This window comes from Arachis hypogaea, chromosome 6 (genome assembly GCF_003086295.3).
Source record: "Arachis hypogaea cultivar Tifrunner chromosome 6, arahy.Tifrunner.gnm2.J5K5, whole genome shotgun sequence".
In the NCBI taxonomy this organism is placed as follows: domain Eukaryota; kingdom Viridiplantae; phylum Streptophyta; class Magnoliopsida; order Fabales; family Fabaceae; genus Arachis; species Arachis hypogaea.
The window spans coordinates 69,101,252-69,120,815 of NC_092041.1; the positions used below are offsets into that span (position 1 = coordinate 69,101,252).

Consider the following 19,564-nt stretch of genomic DNA (forward strand, 5'->3'; position numbering starts at 1 on the left):
AGCCAGTCCACAAAGGATGCTGCCACTCCTCCACCATTTACCAGTCAACTGCTACTTCAGATACTGAAGCGGTTGGACCAACATGAAAAGAAAGCAAAGCTCCGTGAGCGCTGAAACTAACGCCGATTCAAACACCTCAGGGAGCTGCTTCGAGGAGATTGCAGAGACTCAGACACGCCGGACTCCACGTCCTTCACCAGCACAGGGAGCCATGACGGCCCCGACTGTGGAGACACTGCCACTAGCCCACCATTGTTCCTGACAGATGGCACCGAGGACGGTGCAAAGCCTTAAGTGTGGGTAGGTCGGTCAGTACCTGACTTCCGGAGGTAAATTCTCTTCCCTAGCACCAATAAATTAGGATATTTTAGTTAGATTTTCTTTTTCTTAGAATAGGTTAGTTGCATGCATGTTCTACTTGATTGAAAAGACAATAAGTTTCTTCTAAAAAAAATATCTTTAGAACAAAATTTCACTAATTCTGATCCTAATTTTTATGATATATCTGCTTGAAGTTGTATTTGGAACATGATTTTTGAGCTAAAGAACACACAACCTGTGAAAATTTGAGCTTTTATGCATGGTTACATTATTTAACCATAATTATTTTATTCTTGTGTGTTTACTTCTCTATGATTGTAATCTATATTTTGTCTCATTTTATATGTCCAATAGTTATTATGTTTATATGCTTGCATGTGATTGAGGCCATTATTTGTTTAAACTCACTTATCCAAATTAAGCCTACCCTTTTTAATTACCTTTGTTAACCACTTTGAGCCTTAAAATCCCATTTGTTTTGTATTTTACCACATCACTATCCTTAAGTGGAAAAACAATTGTATATGCCAAATTGAATCTTTGGTTAGCTTAAGATAGAATTGTGTATGCTAGTTAAGTATGGGAATTTGTGGGAACAAAAATTATTAAGGGAATGTATCATGATAATATAATGGGAATTTGGGTACCTACTCATGTGAAGCTATAAGAATTACAAATCTATGTGCATTGATAAGCTATGTTTAATGAATAAGGGGACAAAATTACCCCAATGTTAAATTAAAAATTCAAAGACTAATGCACACATATATATATATAAAAAAATTTGATACATGAGTATGGAAGGTAAAAGGGAATTCTAGGTAGCTAGGTATGAATTCTAAAGTTATATAAAATATATAGGTTGGGTTAAAGTTGGGTTAATTAAAGATTCAATTTATAAGCTCACTTAACCATATATATATATATGTATATCATTACCTTGGCCCCATTACAACCTTAAAAAGACCTCATGATGTTTGCATTGGCATATTAACTGTTGTTGATTGGTTAGGAGAAAAACAAAAGTTAGAGAGCATAATTAGAGAAGGATAGAGTGATTACCCTATACACTAGAGGGATTAGAGCGTATATACATCATCAGTGAGGGTTCTATGCTTAAATTTTCATGTTCCCTGCTTTCACGAGTTATCTTCTTGCACTTTTATCTGTTTCACTGTATAGTGATAGAATTAATGGAATTTGATTACTAATTGTTTTGAAGAGCTTATTTACTTTTGATCAAGTGGGCAAGAATCATATAGTTGCATTTGTACATATATAGGTTGTATTGCATTGCATGAATTTCTACATGTTCATACTCATTTATCTTATCTCCTTCAATTAAGCATGAGGACATGCTAATGTTTAAGTGTGGGGAGGTTGATAAACCACTATTTTATGGTTTATATTGTGTATAATTATGTGGTTTTATCATGATCCTTACCTACTTATTCATTAATTTATCATGCATTTATATTTTCTTCCTGGAATTATTACATGGTTGAAAACTGCTTCCTAGAGACTTTTTATTATGCATTTTAACTCTCCTTTATCCCATTCGATGCCGTGATCTGTGTGTTAAGTGTTTCAGGCTTTATAGGGCATGGATGAGTTGGAGATTGGAAGGGAAGCTAGCAAAAATGGAAGGAACACAAGAAATTGAGGAGACAACCAGCGAGAAGTGATGCGGCTGCATGGCTCACGCATTCGCGCGGAAGAGGAGAAATCGTAGTGACGCGGAGGCGTGGACGATGCGAACGCGTGGCACGGAAAAACGCGAATGACGCGTCCACGTGGACGACGCGATCGCGTGACATGCGCGATCTGCATAATCTGCAGATTTCGCTGGGAGCGGTTTTGGGCCCTGTTTTGACCCAGTTCTCGGCCCAGAACAGCATACTAGAGCCAGAGAACATGCAGAAACGAAGAACAACATTCATTCTACACAGTTTTGAGTTTTTAGATCTAGTTTTACTCCTCCTCTAGGTTTTCTCTCTACACAATTGGTACTCTTAGGATATTATTTTTCTACTGCTTTTGCATTGGGATATTGAGAAGAGTCATTACCTCATCAAGACTTCGTCATTCTAGTTCGTTTTCTTTACCTGGTTTTACTCTTCCATGTCCTTTGCTTTGTTAATTTTACCATTGGAATACTATTAGGATTTATTCAATACAAGGATTATTCTTATTTTAATTGGATTATTTTTTATTTCTATTGACAATGTCTTTCTTTAATTTCTTCTCATATGTTATGAATTTGGCATTCACAATGAGCGAGTAGTTCCCTAACTTGATGGAGAGTTGATTGAAAGGAACCAATTGAGTTGGAAGGCTTGAAAGAAAGATTGTAATTGGGTTTACTGTTGGATTGCCTTCTAGTCACTAACATCAATCCCTTTTAATCGAGTGGGTTGCAATTTGTGAACAGACGTAGTATTCTAACCTGTTTGATTTTCCTTTGCCTAGTAAAGGATAACAAAACAGAATAACTTTTAATTATCAATTAATCTTGAGAGCATTCCAACTATAATAGGGATTCCAAATAATCCACTCCCAGTCAAGGCTTTTATTTACATTGTTCAAATTCATCAATTTAATTTCCTGTTATTCAACTCAAACTTTTTTGAAAACATCTGATTAATAAAATAGCACACCTTTCTGCAACTCGTTAGGAGACGACCTGGGATTCATACTCCCAGTATTTAAAATTTGAACTTCTGTGACTGGTGCGCGAAATTGTGAACAATACTTTTTCACAACTCTCATAATCCCCGGTCATGAACCCCAAAAACTTGGTGGCTCAATACCATGGCATTACACAACTTCGCACAACTAACCAGCAAGTGCACTGGGTCGTCCAAGTAATAAACCTTACGCGAGTAAGGGTCGATCCCACGGAGATTGTTAGTATTGAAGCAAGCTATGGTCATCTTGTAAATCTTAGTCAGGCAAACTCAAATGGTAATGGTGATGAACGAAAATAACAAAAAGGTAAAGATAGAGATACTTATGTAATTCATTGGTAGGAACTTCAGATAAGCGCATGAAGATGCCTTCCCTTCCGTCTCTCTGCTTTCCTACTGTCTTCATCCAATCCTTCTTATTCCTTTCCATGGCAAGCTTGTGTAGGGTTTCACCATTGTCAATGGCTACCTCCCATCCTCTCAGTGAAAACGATTGCATATGCTCTGTCACAGCACGCGGAATTCAGCTGTCGGTTCTCGGTCAGGCCGGAATAGAATCCATCGATTCTTTTGCGTCTGTCACTAACGCCCCGCCTGCTAGGAGTTTGAAGCACGTCACAGTCATTCAATCATTGAATCCTACTCAGAATACCACAGACAAGGTTAGACCTTCCAGATTCTCTTGAATGCCGCCATCAGTTCTTGCCTATACCACGAAGATTCCGGTTAAAGAACCCAAGAGATATTCACCCAATCGAAGGTAGAACGGAGGTGGTTGTCAGTCACACGTTCATAGGTGAGAATGATGATGAGTGTCACGGATCATCACATTCATCAAGTTGAAGAACAAGTGATATCTTAGAACAAGAACAAGCGGAATTGAATGGAAGAAAAATAGTAATTGCATTAATACTCGAGGTACAGCAGAGCTCCACACCTTAATCTATGGTGTGTAGAAGCTCCACCGTTGAAAATACATAAGTATAAGGTCTAGGCATGGCCGAATGGCCAGCCTCCCAGTGATCTAAGATAGCATAAAATGAAGATAGCTACCAAAGTCTGATCTAGAGATCTAAAGTAATCAAAAGATGAAAATACAATAGTAAAAGGTCCTACTTATAGAAAACTAGTAGCCTAAGGTTTACAGAGATGAGTAAAAGACATAAAAATCCACTTCCGGGCCCACTTGGTGTGTGCTTGGGCAGAGCAATGAAGCATTTTTGTGTAGAGACTCTTCTTGGAGTTAAACGCCAGCTTTTATGCCAGTTTGGGCGTTTAACTCCCATTTGGGTGCCAGTTCCAGCGTTTAACGCTGGGATTTCTGAGGGTTACTTTGAACGCCGGTTTGGGCCATCGAATCTTGAGCAAAGTATGGACTATCATATATTGCTGGAAAGCCCAGGATGTCTACTTTCCAACGCCGTTGAGAGCGCGCCAATTGGGCTTCTGTAGCTCCAGAAAATCCACTTCGAGTGCAGGGAGGTCAGAATCCAACAGCATCTGCAATCCTTTTTAGTCTCTGAATCAGATTTTTGCTCAGGTCCCTCAATTTCAGCCAGAAAATACCTGAAATCACAGAAAAACACACAAATACATAGTAAAGTCCAGAAAAGTGAATTTTAGCTAAAAACTAATAAAAATATACTAAAAACTAACTAGATCATATTAAAAACATACTAAAAACAATGCCAAAAAGCATACAAATTATCCGCTCATCACAACACCAAACTTAAATTGTTGCTTGTCCTCAAGCAACTGAAAATCAAATAAGATAAAAAGAAGAGAATATGCAATGAATTCCAAAAACATCTATGAAGATCAGTATTAATTAGATGAGCGGGGCTTTTAGCTTTTTGCCTCTGAACAGTTTTGGCATCTCACTCTATCCTTTGAAATTCAGAATGATTGGCTTCTTTAGGAACTCAGAATCCAGATAGTGTTATTGATTCTCCTAGTAGAGTATGATGATTCTTGAACATAGCTACTTATTGAGTCTTGGCTGTGGCCCAAAGCACTCTGTCTTCCAGTATTACCACCGGATACATACATGCCACAGACACATAATTGGGTGAACCTTTTCAGATTGTGACTCAGCTTTGCTAAAGTCCCCAATTAGAGGTGTCCAGGGTTCTTAAGCACACTCTTATTTGCCTTGGATCACAACTCTTATTTCTCGTTATTTTTTTTCGTTTTCTTTTTCTTTTTCTCTTTTTTTTTTAATAGAAATGCTTTTTCTTGCTTCAAGAATCATTTTTATGATTTTCCAGATCCTCAGTAACATGTCTCCTTTTTCATCATTCTTTCAAGAGCCAACATTCATGAACCACAAATTCAAGATACATATGCACTGTTTAAGCATACATTCAGAAAACAAAAATATTGCCACCACATCAAAATAATTAAACTGTTGTAAAATTCAAAATTCATGCAATTCTTTCCTTTTCAATTTAAGCACGTTTTTATTTAAGAAAGGTGATGGATTCATAGGACATTCATAACTTTAAGGCATAGACACTAAGACACTAATGATCACAAGACACAAACATAGATAAACATAAGCACTAGAATTCGAAAAACAGAAGAATAAAGAACAAGGAAATTAAGGAACGGGTCCACCTTAGTGATGGCAACTCTTTCTTCCTCTTGAAGATCCTATGGAGTGCTTGAGCTCCTCAATGTCTCTTCCTTGTCTTTGTTGCTCCTCTCTCATGATTCTTTGATCTTCTCTAATTTCATGGAGGATGATGGAGTGTTCTTGATGCTCCACCCTTAGTTGTCCCATGTTGGAACTCAATTCTCCTAGGGAGGTGTTGATTTGCTCCCAATAGTTTTGTGGAGGAAAGTGCATCCCTTGAGGCATCTCAGGGATTTCATGATGAGTGGGGTCTCATCCTTTTCTTAGTGATGGGCTTGAGGTCATGCCTTCTCAGTTGAACCGGCTTCCCTCTTGAATCTCTCTTTTATTGAACGCCCTCTTCACAAATGTCTATGCGGACTTGGTCCAACCTTTGATCAAAGTTGACCCTTCTTCAAGGCCACAACTTCATAGAAGTGGTCTTGATGCACCCTTGAGATGAATCTTTCCATCTCCCATGGCTCGGAGGTGAAAGCTTTTGCCTTCCCTTTCCTCTTTCTAGAGGTTTCTCCGGCTTTGGATGCCATAAATGGTTATGGAAAAACGAAAAGCAACGCTTTTACCACACCAAACTTAAAAGGTTTGCTCGTCCTCGAGCAAAAGAAGAAAGAAGAGAGTAGAAGAAGAAGAAATGAGGAGAAAGGGAATGGCTTTGTATTCGGCCAAAGGGGAGAGAGATGGTGTTTAAGGTGTGTGAAAATGAAGGAGTGAAGGAGGGTTTATATAGGAGAGGGGGAGAGGGATGTTCGGCCATTTAAAAACACGTTTTGAGCCAATTCTGGCGTTAAACGCCGGGCTGGTGCCCATTTCTGGCGTTTAACGCCAGCTTCTTGCCCCTTTTTGGCGTTTAACGCCAGTCTGGTGCCCCTTTCTGGCGTTAAACGCCCAACAGCTAACCTTACCGGCGTTTAAACACCAGTAGGTGCGTCCTCCAGGGTGTGCTGTTTTTCTTCCTGTTTTTCATTCTGTTTTTGCTTTTTTCATTAATTTTGTGACTTCTTATGATCATCAACCTACAAAAGACATAAAATAACAAAAGAAAATAGTTAATTATAAAACATTGGGTTGCCTCCCAACAAGCGTTTCTTTAATGTCAATAGCTTGACAGAGGACTCTCATGGAGCCTCACTGGTGCTCAGAGCAATGTTGGAACCTCCCAACACCAAACTTAGAGTTTGAATGTGGGGGTTCAACACCAAACTTAGAGTTTGGTTGTGGCCTCCCAACACCAAACTTAGAGTTTGACTGTGGGGGCTCTGTTTGGCTCTATTTTGAGAGAAGCTCTTCATGCTTCCTCTCCATGATGATAGAGGGATATCCTTGGGCCTTAAACACCAAGGATTCTTCATTCACTTGAATGATTAACTCTCCTCTATCAACATCAATCACAGCCTTTGCTGTGGCTAGGAAGGGTCTGCCAAGGATGATGGATTCATCCATGCACTTCCCAGTCTCTAGGACTATGAAATCAGTAGGGATGTAATGGTCTTCAACCTTTACCAGAACATCCTCTACAAGTCCATGGGCTTGTTTTCTTGAATTGTCTGCCATCTCTAGTGAGATTTTTGCAGCTTGCACCTCAAAGATCCCCAATTTCTCCATTACAGAGAAGGGCATGAGGTTTACACTTGACCCTAAGTCACATAAGGCCTTCTTGAAGGTCATGGTGCCTATGGTACAAGGTATAGAAAACTTCCCAGGGTCCTGTCTCTTTTGAGGCAGTTTCTGCCTAGACAAGTCATTCAGTTCTTTGGTGAGCAAAGGGGGTTCATCCTCCCAAGCCTCATTTCCAAATAACTTGTCATTTAGCTTCATGATTGCTCCAAGGTATTTAGCAACTTGCTCCTCAGTGACATACTCATCCTCTTCAGAGGAAGAATACTCATCAGAGCTCATGAATGGCAGAAGTAAGTCCAATGGAATCTCTATGGTCTCAGTTTGAGCCTCAGATTCCCATGGTTCCTCATTGGGGAATTCATTGGAGGCCAGTGGACGCCCAGTGAGGCCTTCCTCAGTGGCGTTCACTGCCTCTTCTTCCTCCCAAAATTCGGCCATGTTGATGGCCTTGCACTTTCCTTTTGGATTTTCTTCTGTATTGCTTGGGAGAGTACTAGGAGGGAGTTCAGTAATTTTCTTGCTCAGTTGACCCACTTGTCCTTCCAAATTTCTAATGGAGGACCTTGTTTCAGTCATGAAACTTTGAGTGGTTTTAATTAGATCAGAGACCATGGTTGCTAAGTCAGAGGTATTATGCTTAGAGCTCTCTGTCTGTTGCTGAGAAGATGATGGAAAAGGCTTGCCATTGCTAAACCTGTTTCTTCCACCATTATTATTGTTGAAACCTTGTTGAGGTCTCTGTTGATCTTTCCATGAAAGATTTGGATGATTCCTCCATGAAGGATTATAGGTGTTTCCATAGGGTTCTCCCATGTAATTCACCTCCTCTATTGAAGGGTTCTCAGGATCATAAGCTTCTTCCTCAGATGAAGCTTCCTTAGTACTGCTTGGTGCATTTTGCATCCCAGACAGACTTGAGAAATCATATTGACTTGTTGAGTCAATATTTTATTCTGAGCCAATATGGCATTCAGAGTATCAATCTCAAGAACTCCTTTCTTCTGACTAGTCCCATTGTTCACAGGATTTCTTTCAGAAGTGTACATGAATTGGTTATTTGCAACCATTTCAATTAGTTCTTGAGCTTCAGTAGGCATCTTCTTCAGATGAAGAGATCCTCCAGAAGAGCTATCCAAGGACATCTTGGACAGTTCAGAGAGACCATCATAGAAAATTCCTATGATGCTCCATTCAGAAAGCATGTCAGAGGGACATTTTCTGATTAATTGTTTGTATCTTTCCCAAGCTTCATAGAGGGATTCTCCTTCCTTCTGTCTGAAGGTTTGGACTTCCACTCTAAGCTTACTCAATTTTTGAGGTGGAAAGAACTTTGCCAAGAAGGCATTGACTAGCTTTTCCCAAGAGTCCAGGCTTTCTTTAGGTTGAGAGTCCAACCATGCTCTAGCTCTGTCTCTTACAGCAAAAGGGAATAGCATTAGTCTGTAGACCTCAGGGTCAACCCCATTAGTCTTGACAGTGTCACAGATTTGCAAGAACTCAGCTAAAAACTGATGAGGATCTTCCAATGGAAGTCCATGAAACTTGCAATTCTGTTGCATTAGAGAAACTAATTGAGGCTTAAGCTCAAAGTTGTTTGCTCCAATGGCAGGGATAGAGATGCTTCTCCCATAGAAATCGGGAGTAGGTGCAGTAAAGTCACCCAGCACCTTCCTTGCATTGTTGGCATTGTTGTTGTTTTCGGTTGCCATGAGTTCTTCTTCTTTGAAGGATTCGGTCAGATCCTCTAAAGAGAGTTGTGCTTTGGCTTCTCTTAGCTTTCTCTTCAAGGTCCTTTCAGGTTCAGGGTCAGCCTCAACAAGAATGCTTTTGTCTTTGCTCCTGCTCATAAGAAAGAGAAGAAAACAAGAAAATATGGAATCCTCTATGTCACAGTATAGAGATTCCTTGAGGTGTCAGAGGAAAAGGAAAGTAGAAGACAGAAGTAGAAAATTCGAACTTATCAAAGAAGATGGAGTTCGAATTTTGCATTAAGGGATAGTGTTAGTCCATAAATAGAAGGATGTGAGAAGGAGGGAAGTAATTTTCGAAAATTAAGTAAAAGATTTTGAAAACATTTTTGAAAACACTACTTGATTTTCGAAAATGAAAGTGGAAAAGAAATCAAGTAATTTTTGAAAAAGATTTTGAAATTAGAAATCAAAAACATTTGATTGAAAACTATTTTGAAAAAGATGTGGTTAAGAAGATATGATTAGTTTTAAAAAGATGTGATTGAGAAGATATGATTTGAAAAACATTTTAAAAAGATTTGATTTTGAAAATTAAAAACTTGGCTAACAAGAAAAGATATGATTCAAACATTAAACCTTCCTCAACAGAAAAGGCAACATACTTGAAATGTTGAATCAAATCATTAATTGATAGCAAGTATTTTTAAAAATGGAAAGAAATTGGTTTTGAAAAAGATTTGATTGAAAAATTGATTTGAAAAAGATTTGATTTTGAAAAGATTTTGAAAACTTAGAAAAAATTTGATTTGAAAACAAAATCTTCCCTTCTAGCCATCCTGGCGTTAAACGCCCAGAATGGTGCACATTCTGGCGTTTAACGCCCAAAATGCTACCCTTTTGGGCGTTAAACGCCCAACCAGGTACCCTGGCTGGCGTTTAAACGCCAGTCTGTCCTTCTTCACTAGGCGTTTTGAACGCCCAGCTTTTTCTGTGCAATTCCTCTGCTGAATGTTCTGAATCTTCAATTCTCTGTATTATTGACTTGAGAAGACACAAATTAAAAATATTTTTGGATTTTTGATAATTAGGACAAATCAAAATGCAACAAGAATCAAATAACAATGCATGCAAGACACCAAACTTAGCAGTTTGTGTACTACTGACACTAACAGGATGAAAATGCATATGAGACACACAAAACACTCAAGTCAATAGAATTCAAAGATTAGAGCAAGTAAATCGTCAAGAACATCTTGAAGATCACCAAGATACATGAATGAATGCATGCAATTGACACCAAACTTAAGATGAGACACTAGACTCAAACAAGAAATTTTTTGGATTTTATGATTTTTTTTTTATTTTTTTTGTGTTTTTCGAAAATTAAGTGGAAAAAGGTATCAAAATTCTTAATGAGAATTCCAGGAATCAGTGCAATGCTAGTCTAAGACTCCGGTCCAGGAATTAGACATGGCTTCACAGCCAGCCAAGCCTTCAAAGAAAGCTTCGGTCCAAAACACTAGACATGGCCAAAGGCCAGCCAAGCCTTAGCAGATCACTGCTCCAAAAGCAAGATTGATAGAAATCAACAAGCTCTTGTGATGATAAGTTGAAACCTCGGTCCAATGAGATTAGACATGGCTTCTCAGCCAGCCAGACTTCAACAAATCATCATGAAACTCTAGAATTCATCTTCAAGAATTTCGAAAAAAATACCTAATCTAAGCAACAAGATGAACCGTCAGTTTTCCAAACTAGAACAATCTCTGGCAATAACGCCAAAAACTTGGTGTTGTTGCCGGATCTTGGCACTGATATTACCAAAAGCTTGCTCAAAACTTGAACAATCCCCGGCAACGGCGCCAAAAACTTGGTGCGCGAAATTGTGAACAATACTTTTTCACAACTCTCATAATCCCCGGTCATGAACCCCAAAAACTTGGTGGCTCAATACCATGGCATTACACAACTTCGCACAACTAACCAGCAAGTGCACTGGGTCGTCCAAGTAATAAACCTTACGCGAGTAAGGGTCGATCCCACGGAGATTGTTAGTATTGAAGCAAGCTATGGTCATCTTGTAAATCTTAGTCAGGCAAACTCAAATGGTAATGGTGATGAACGAAAATAACAAAAAGGTAAAGATAGAGATACTTATGTAATTCATTGGTAGGAACTTCAGATAAGCGCATGAAGATGCCTTCCCTTCCGTCTCTCTGCTTTCCTACTGTCTTCATCCAATCCTTCTTATTCCTTTCCATGGCAAGCTTGTGTAGGGTTTCACCGTTGTCAATGGCTACCTCCCATCCTCTCAGTGAAAACGATTGCATATGCTCTGTCACAGCACGCGGAATTCAGCTGTCGGTTCTCGGTCAGGCCAGAATAGAATCCATCGATTCTTTTGCGTCTGTCACTAACGCCCCGCCTGCTAGGAGTTTGAAGCACGTCACAGTCATTCAATCATTGAATCCTACTCAGAATACCACAGACAAGGTTAGACCTTCCGGATTCTCTTGAATGCCGCCATCAGTTCTTGCCTATACCACGAAGATTCCGGTTAAAGAACCCAAGAGATATTCACCCAATCGAAGGTAGAACGGAGGTGGTTGTCAGTCACACGTTCATAGGTGAGAATGATGATGAGTGTCACGGATCATCACATTCATCAAGTTGAAGAACAAGTGATATCTTAGAACAAGAACAAGCGGAATTGAATGGAAGAAAAATAGTAATTGCATTAATACTCGAGGTACAGCAGAGCTCCACACCTTAATCTATGGTGTGTAGAAGCTCCACCGTTGAAAATACATAAGTATAAGGTCTAGGCATGGCCGAATGGCCAGCCTCCCAGTGATCTAAGATAGCATAAAATGAAGATAGCTACCAAAGTCTGATCTAGAGATCTAAAGTAATCAAAAGATGAAAATACAATAGTAAAAGGTCCTACTTATAGAAAACTAGTAGCCTAAGGTTTACAGAGATGAGTAAAAGACATAAAAATCCACTTCCGGGCCCACTTGGTGTGTGCTTGGGCTGAGCAATGAAGCATTTTCGTGTAGAGACTCTTCTTGGAGTTAAACGCCAGCTTTTATGCCAGTTTGGGCGTTTAACTCCCATTTGGGTGCCAGTTCCAGCGTTTAACGCTGGGATTTCTGAGGGTGACTTTGAACGCCGGTTTGGGCTATCGAATCTTGGGCAAAGTATGGACTATCATATATTGCTGGAAAGCCCAGGATGTCTACTTTCCAACGCCGTTGAGAGCCCGCCAATTGGGCTTCTGTAGCTCCAGAAAATCCACTTCGAGTGCAGGGAGGTCAGAATCCAACAGCATCTGCAGTCCTTTTTAGTCTCTGAATCAGATTTTTGCTCAGGTCCCTCAATTTCAGCCAGAAAATACCTGAAATCACAGAAAAACACACAAACACATAGTAAAGTCCAGAAAAGTGAATTTTAGCTAAAAACTAATAAAAATATACTAAAAACTAACTAGATCATATTAAAAACATACTAAAAACAATGCCAAAAAGCATACAAATTATCCGCTCATCAGTGACATATTTCGAAATTGATAAGTGGATTTCCGGTGAGTTAAGAACTATACTTGCAACGTACACATTTTAATAATTTTTAATTCACCAATTTTCGCTGCATCAGTCACCCACGCGCACGCGTGACCCTGCGAAATCGACGTAAAAGGGTGTATGGCAGCAAGTTGTGATGGAGTGGGGTTAGAACCGTGCTAGAAGCACAAGCCCTACCACGCAAACGCGTCCCCCATGCGTCCGCACCATTTTTCAAAACAAGGCCAACCACGCGATCGCGTCGCCCACGCGACTGCGTCACCCTAAAATTTGGCAATATAAGTTTCAAATAGAGAGTTGTGCAATCACGAGGCTGCCCTCGCGCTAATGGCACAAATCAATCCATGCGACCGCGTGGATGACGCATCCGCGTCATTTCATAGAAGCGCTATCCGCGCGAACGCGTCACTCACGCGTCCGTGTCACAAGCGGCGCACAGCTTATCCAGAGCAGCCAAATATCTTATCCTTTCTTCCCCATATCTAAATCTTTTCTTTCCTTCTTATTTCTTTCTTCCACCTTTCTTACTTTCTTTTTCTTTTCCATTGGTGTTAAAATTCTCTTCCTCAACTATTGCATCTTTTCTTGAATTATTCTGGTGCTTCATGACTTGTTTTATTCTGATTGGGTATTATTATTCATAAGTCAATGCTAATTTTTATAATATTGATATTCCTTTTGCATTGATATGCACTTACACTATCTTGCATTACCCACACTCTATTCCCCTTTGTTACACTTTTTGCACTATTGATATGCCATTTGATCTTACTATTTTCTCACTTGCATGTTGTAGCTACCATGTAATTGAAACCTTTATTATTTGGCATTAACACCCATATTTTATTTATGTTCTTATCTTTATTTCTGGGTTACTTTCCTTCTTTTTCTCTCCTTTCAGGATGGCCACCGAAAGGGGAAAGGAAGAACTTCTATATGGGGAGACATGCAAGTCAATCTGCACAATCTATAGAGAAAGGCATCAGTTGGAGCAGCCCGTCCACTTGTACATCTTAGCATGCACCGAGGACGGTGCAATCTTTAAGTGTGGGGAGGTCGATACTGATCTTCATGGGTTAGTTATTCTCTTCTCAACACCAATGACTTATTTTCTTATTAGTTCATTGTTGCATTACATAATAGATTGCATGTGTAGTTGATTGCTTGCATTTAAGTACTACATGGTTGAAAAATAATAAGTTTCTTTCTATGACCCTATTTTTGAATAATTTCGCTAATTTAAATTAAAAACTAAAATCTTTCATGTGTTAAATTTGTTTGAAGTTGTATTTGGAACATGGTTTTTGAGCTAAAGAACACACAACCTGTGAGATTTTGAGCTTATTTATATGGTTACATTATTTAACCATAAATTTTTATTCTTGTGTGTTTTCTTCCCTATGATTGCAATCTTTGCTTTGTTCTATTCTATATGTCCACTATTTAGTGTATTTACATGCTTGCATATGATTGATGCCATTATTTGTTTAGCTCACTTATCCCAAATAAGCCTACCCTTTAAATTACCTTTGTTAGCCACTTTGTGCCTTTTTAATCCTATTTGTTCTACATTTTACCACATTACTAGCCTTAAGCGGAAAAACAATTAAATATCCCAATTGAATCTTTAGTTAGCTTAAGATAGAAATTGTGTGTTAATTGAGTATGGGAAGATTGTGGGAACAAGGGTTAAGAAGGGAATGTGTCATGATAAAATAATGGGAATTTGGGTACCTACTCATGTAAAACAGAAAATCAAAAATTCCATATGCATTGATATGTTGTTTCGGTTTATATATATATATATATATATATATATATATATATAATCCAAAAAATATTCAATAAATAAGTAATTAAATAAGGGGATAAAATTACCCCAATGCTAAGTTAAGTTAAGAGAAAGATCAATGCATATGTGATACAAATTAAAAGAACAGTTGATACATGAGTATGGAATGTGAAAGTGAAAAGTATGGGTAGCTAGGCATGATTCTAAATATTATAGAATTTATGTATGTTAGGTGATAGCTTAGGTTAGTCGAAGATTCAATTTATAGCTCACTTAGCCATACATATATCCTCACCCTTGCCTTGGCCCCATTACAACCTTGAAAAGACCTCATGATGTTTGCATTGGTACATTAAATATTTGTTGATTGGTTAGATGAAGAACAAAGTTTAGAAAGCATTATTAGAGAAGAGTAGAGTGAATTACCCTATACACTTGAGAGATTAGAGTACACATACACTACCATTGAGGGTTCAATGCTTGATTCTATGTTCCTTGCTTTCATGAGCTATCTTCTTACAAGTTTACTTGTCTTTTATTGTGTAATTTGAATTAGTGGAATTTGATTCATATTTGTCTTGGAGAACTTATTTATTTTTAACCAAGTAGGTAGAAACATTTTTGCATGTAGTTGCATTCACATAGATAGGTTGCATTGCATACTCTCTATCATTCCTCTTCACTCCCTTATAGCTTCTCTTGAGCTTAGCATGAGGACATGCTAATGTTTAAGTGTGGGGAGGTTAATAAACCACTATTTTATGTTCTATCTTGTGCTCAATTGAGTGGTTTTTATCAAGTCTTTGCACACTTATTCACACTAATTGCATGTTTTACATTTTCCTTCCTAATTCTGTGCTTTGATTGAAAACATGATTCTTTGGCCTTAGATTTGCTAATTATTAATCCTCTCTTATTACCATTTGATGCCTTGATATGTGTATTAAGTGATTTCAGAGATTACAGGGCAAGAATGGCTTAGAGAATAGAAAGGAATCATGCAAAAGTGGAAGGACTACAAGAAACTTAAGGAACTGCTAAAGCTGTCCAGCCTGACTTCTTCGCACTCAAACGGTCATAACTTGAGCTACAGTAGTCTAAATGATGCAGTTTTAGTTGCGTTGGAAAGTTAATGTCCGGGGCTTCCATTTGATATAATTTGTCATAGTGGCCGTACAGCTAGGCAACACGAACGCGTGCTCCACACGAACACGTCGCAGTGACGAAAATCAGCGTGGCAGATTTCACCCCCAGCGATTTCTGGGCAATTTCCAGCCCAGTTTCAAGCCCAGAAAATACAGATTAAAGGCTGCAAAGTGGAGGATTAAAGAGGGACAATGATGAGCGGATAATTTATACGCTTTTTGGCATTATTTTTAGTATGTATTTAGTATGTTTTAGTTAGTTTTTATTATATTTTTATTAGTTTTTAGTTAAAATTCACTTTTCTGGACTTTACTATGAGTTTGTGTGTTTTTTTGTGATTTTAGGTATTTTCTGGCTGAAATTGAGGGACCTGAGCAAAAATCTGATTCAGAGGCTGAAAAGGACTGCAGATGCTGTTGGATTCTGACCTCCCTGCAGTCGAAGTGGATTTTCTGGAGCTACAAAAGTCCAATTGGCGCGCTCTTAATTTCGTTGGAAAGTAGACATCCTGGGCTTTCCAGCAATGTATAATAGTCCATACTTTTTCTGAGATTTGATGGCCCAAACAGACGTTTCAATTCAACTCAAGAATTCTGGCGTTTAACGCCGGAACTGGCACAAGAATGGGAGTTAAATGCCCAAACTGGCAAAAAAGCTGGCGTTTAACTCCATGAAAAGTCTCTACACATGAAAGCTTCAATGCTCAGCCCAAGAACATGCCAAGTGGGCCCGGAAGTGGATTTTTATGTCATTTACTCATCTTTGTAAACCCTAAGCTACTAGTTCTCTACAAATAGGACCTTTTGCTATTGTATTCTCATCTTTGGATCACTTTAGATCTTTTGATCATCTTTGGACGACTAGTTCTTAGATCATTAGAGGCTGGCCATTCGGCCATGCCTAGACCTTGATCTTATGTATTTTCAACGGTGGAGTTTCTACACACCATAGATTAAGGTGTAGAGCTCTACTGTACCTTGAGTATTAATGCAATTACTATTGTTCTTCTATTCAATTTAGCTTATTCTTGTTCTAAGATATCACCTGTTCCTCAACTTGATGAATGTGATGATTCGTGACACTCATCATCATTCTCACCTATGAACGTGTGCCTGACAACCACCTCCGTTCTACCTTAGATTGAGTGGATATCTCTTGGATTCCTTAATCAAAATCTTCGTGGTACAAGCTAGAATTGATGGAGGCATTCAAGAGAATCTGGAAGGTCTAAACCTTGTCTGTGGTATTCTGAGTAGGATTCAAGGATTGAATGACTGTGACGAGCTTCATACTCGCGATTGTGGGGACTTAGTGACAGACGCAAAAGAATCACTGGATTTTATTCCGACATGATCGAGAACCGACAGCTAAATAGCCGTGCTGTGACAGAGCGCGTTGAACATTTTCACTGAGAGGACGGGACTGTAGCCATTGACAACGGTGATGCCCAACATACAGCTTGCCATGGAAAGGAATAAGAAGGATTGGATGAAGACAGTAGGAAAGCAGAGAGGTGGAAGGGACAAAGCATCTCCATACGCTTATCTGAAATTCTCACCAATGAATTACATAAGTATCTCTATCTTTATTTTTTGTTTTATTCATCTTTTAGTTATCAATCATCCATAACCATTTGAATCTGCCTAACTGAGATTTACAAGATAACCATAGCTTGCTTCATACCAACAATCTCCTTGGGATCGACCCTTACTCGCGTAAGGTTTATTACTTGGACGACCCAGTGCACTTGCTGGTTAGTTGGGCGAAGTTGTGATAAAGAGTTGAGATTGCAATTGAGCGTACCATGTTGATGGCGCCATTGATGATCGCAATTTCGTGCACCAGACAACATTCATTATTCACTTTTCATAATTTAGATGTAGTATTAGAGAGAGAGGCTCTCTCCTCTCTCTTAGGATTAGGATTCCTCTTAAAGGATTTAGGATTTATTTCTTCCTCATCACAGGTTCAATGTTCCTTTACTCAATCTCTTATACTCTTCATGTTTGATTTGATTCTCTATTTAAATACAATTTGAGATATTTCATATTTATAATTGCTTCCTTCAATTTATGTTATGATATGGTGTAATGGCATTCATGTTGGTAGAGTAGGTTCCCAACTTGGCTTTGGAATTGATTAATATTAGGAGACCCTTGAGTTAGGATACTCAAGAGTTTAATTGTAATTGGTTTGTTGTTGGTTGGCTTCTTAGTAACTAACTCTAATTCTTTACAAGGGAAAGGATTAGGACTTATGAATAGAAGTTGACTTTTAACTTGACTTTCTTTCATTTGTTGAGGGTTAACTAAGTAGAAACAACTACTAATTATTAATTGATCTTGAGAAAATTCCAACAAGGATAGAACTTCCGATTAATCTTCTCCTAGTCAAGGCTTTTTATTGTTATTATTTTAATTTCTCTGCAATTCACTCTTCTTATTTCCTAATCCAAAACCCCAATTTACACAAACTCATAACCAATAATAAGAACACCTCCTTGCAATTCCTTGAGAAGACGACCCGAGGTTTAAATACTTCGGTTATCAATTTATTTAGGGGTTTGTTACTTGTGACAACCAAACGTTTGTACGAAAGGATTTTCTATTGGTTTAGAAGCTATACTTACAACGCGATTATATTTATGAATTTCTTTCCCGATAGGAAATCCGATCGTCAGTCACCGTCAACTTCTACTGGACAAAAGTAATGCCAACGTGAAGAGGAAGAAGATACGAATACTTTTATCGGATTTGATTTTTTATTGGAGTTACGGAACTCAAGAAATCGAGCGCCGAAGATCGAAGGTTCCATGGTTCTCCTCACGGTTCACTCTCTTTCTTATTTCCTTTCCTTATGGTTTGGTGACGATAAAAAAACAATGAAGCAAAACTTGTGATATGTGTCACACGCACGCACGCACGCACGCACACGCGCGCACACATGTGTGTATGTATGCATATTAAGTCACGTTTGGCATGCTTGCTTTCCTTTTTTACTATATATATATATATATATATATATATATATATATATATATATATATATATATATATAATGGATATATATAATATCATATATGTATCTATCTTGGCCTTCGGCCAAAGAAAAGAAAAAAACAATGATAGTAAATAATAATAATAATAATAATAATAATAATAATAATTTATTATTATTATTATTATTATCTTTTTAAAATATTTTATTATAATAAAAATTATTTAAAAAATTAAACATAAAGGAATAAGCTAAACCATAATCTAGGTAGACTATTTATGGTCTCCAAGATTTATACTTAATTCTAACTTAAACCCTCACTTTCTGCTTCCTCCAGCCCTCTAAAATACTGGTGGAACTACCCTCGTCACTCCTTCGCTGGACAAGGGGTATATCAGTTAAACAGACAAATAATACAGACAAGAAAAACACAGGTAGGATATAGTTACAACAGATAAAACATATAGCAAGTAAGCATAGTTGGTCGAATAGGCAAACCCAAGTAATGCACATTCAAACAAAACAAATAAATGCATATGATGTATGCCTGCCCTATGGCTGATGAGTCTCATCAGTCGGTTATATAACCAAACCCGACATGTCCAGTAGCTAACCCTAGATAGTCCCTCTGTGTGGGCATCCCCAAGAGTCTACGTATAGATTTTACAATCAATCATCAAACTCAGTTCATTAGGGGAATTTCCAGGCAGTTAAAGTGCCTAGCCATATCTTGAGACATAGAGTCAATAGAGTATTGAGTCTCAACCTGGATTGAGTAGTGGCTAGCCACTGCATCTACCCAGGAAAACTCATATCTTAGATAAGTGGAAGTGCATAAGCCAAGAAAAAAATCAATATCAATCATTCATTATCAATTTTGTGATTATTCAGGACACCATTATCATTCCCGCATTTTCTCAACCACAAATCATTACTTCAAAACTTTCTTCACTGTTAAGTTAACTCCTTCTCTAAGTTTACTCCTCTTTTTAAGATTTAAAAACTAAATTGAGACTTTAGGAGGTAACTATGGAGGTTTGGAAGTTAGAAAATAGGTTGAAAATCACAAAAATCCACTTTTCTCAAAAATAGGGGTT

General features: G+C 38.2%; 1 non-coding gene across 1 annotated transcript; it reads left to right on the top strand.

Moving 5' to 3' along the window:
- The first annotated feature begins 8,456 nt into the window (after positions 1-8,456).
- On the top strand, positions 8,457-8,564 carry LOC112700531 (small nucleolar RNA R71). The gene has a single exon (XR_003153438.1). It is a non-coding gene; the product is annotated as a small nucleolar RNA R71 (small nucleolar RNA).
- The last annotated feature ends 11,000 nt before the right edge of the window (positions 8,565-19,564 follow it).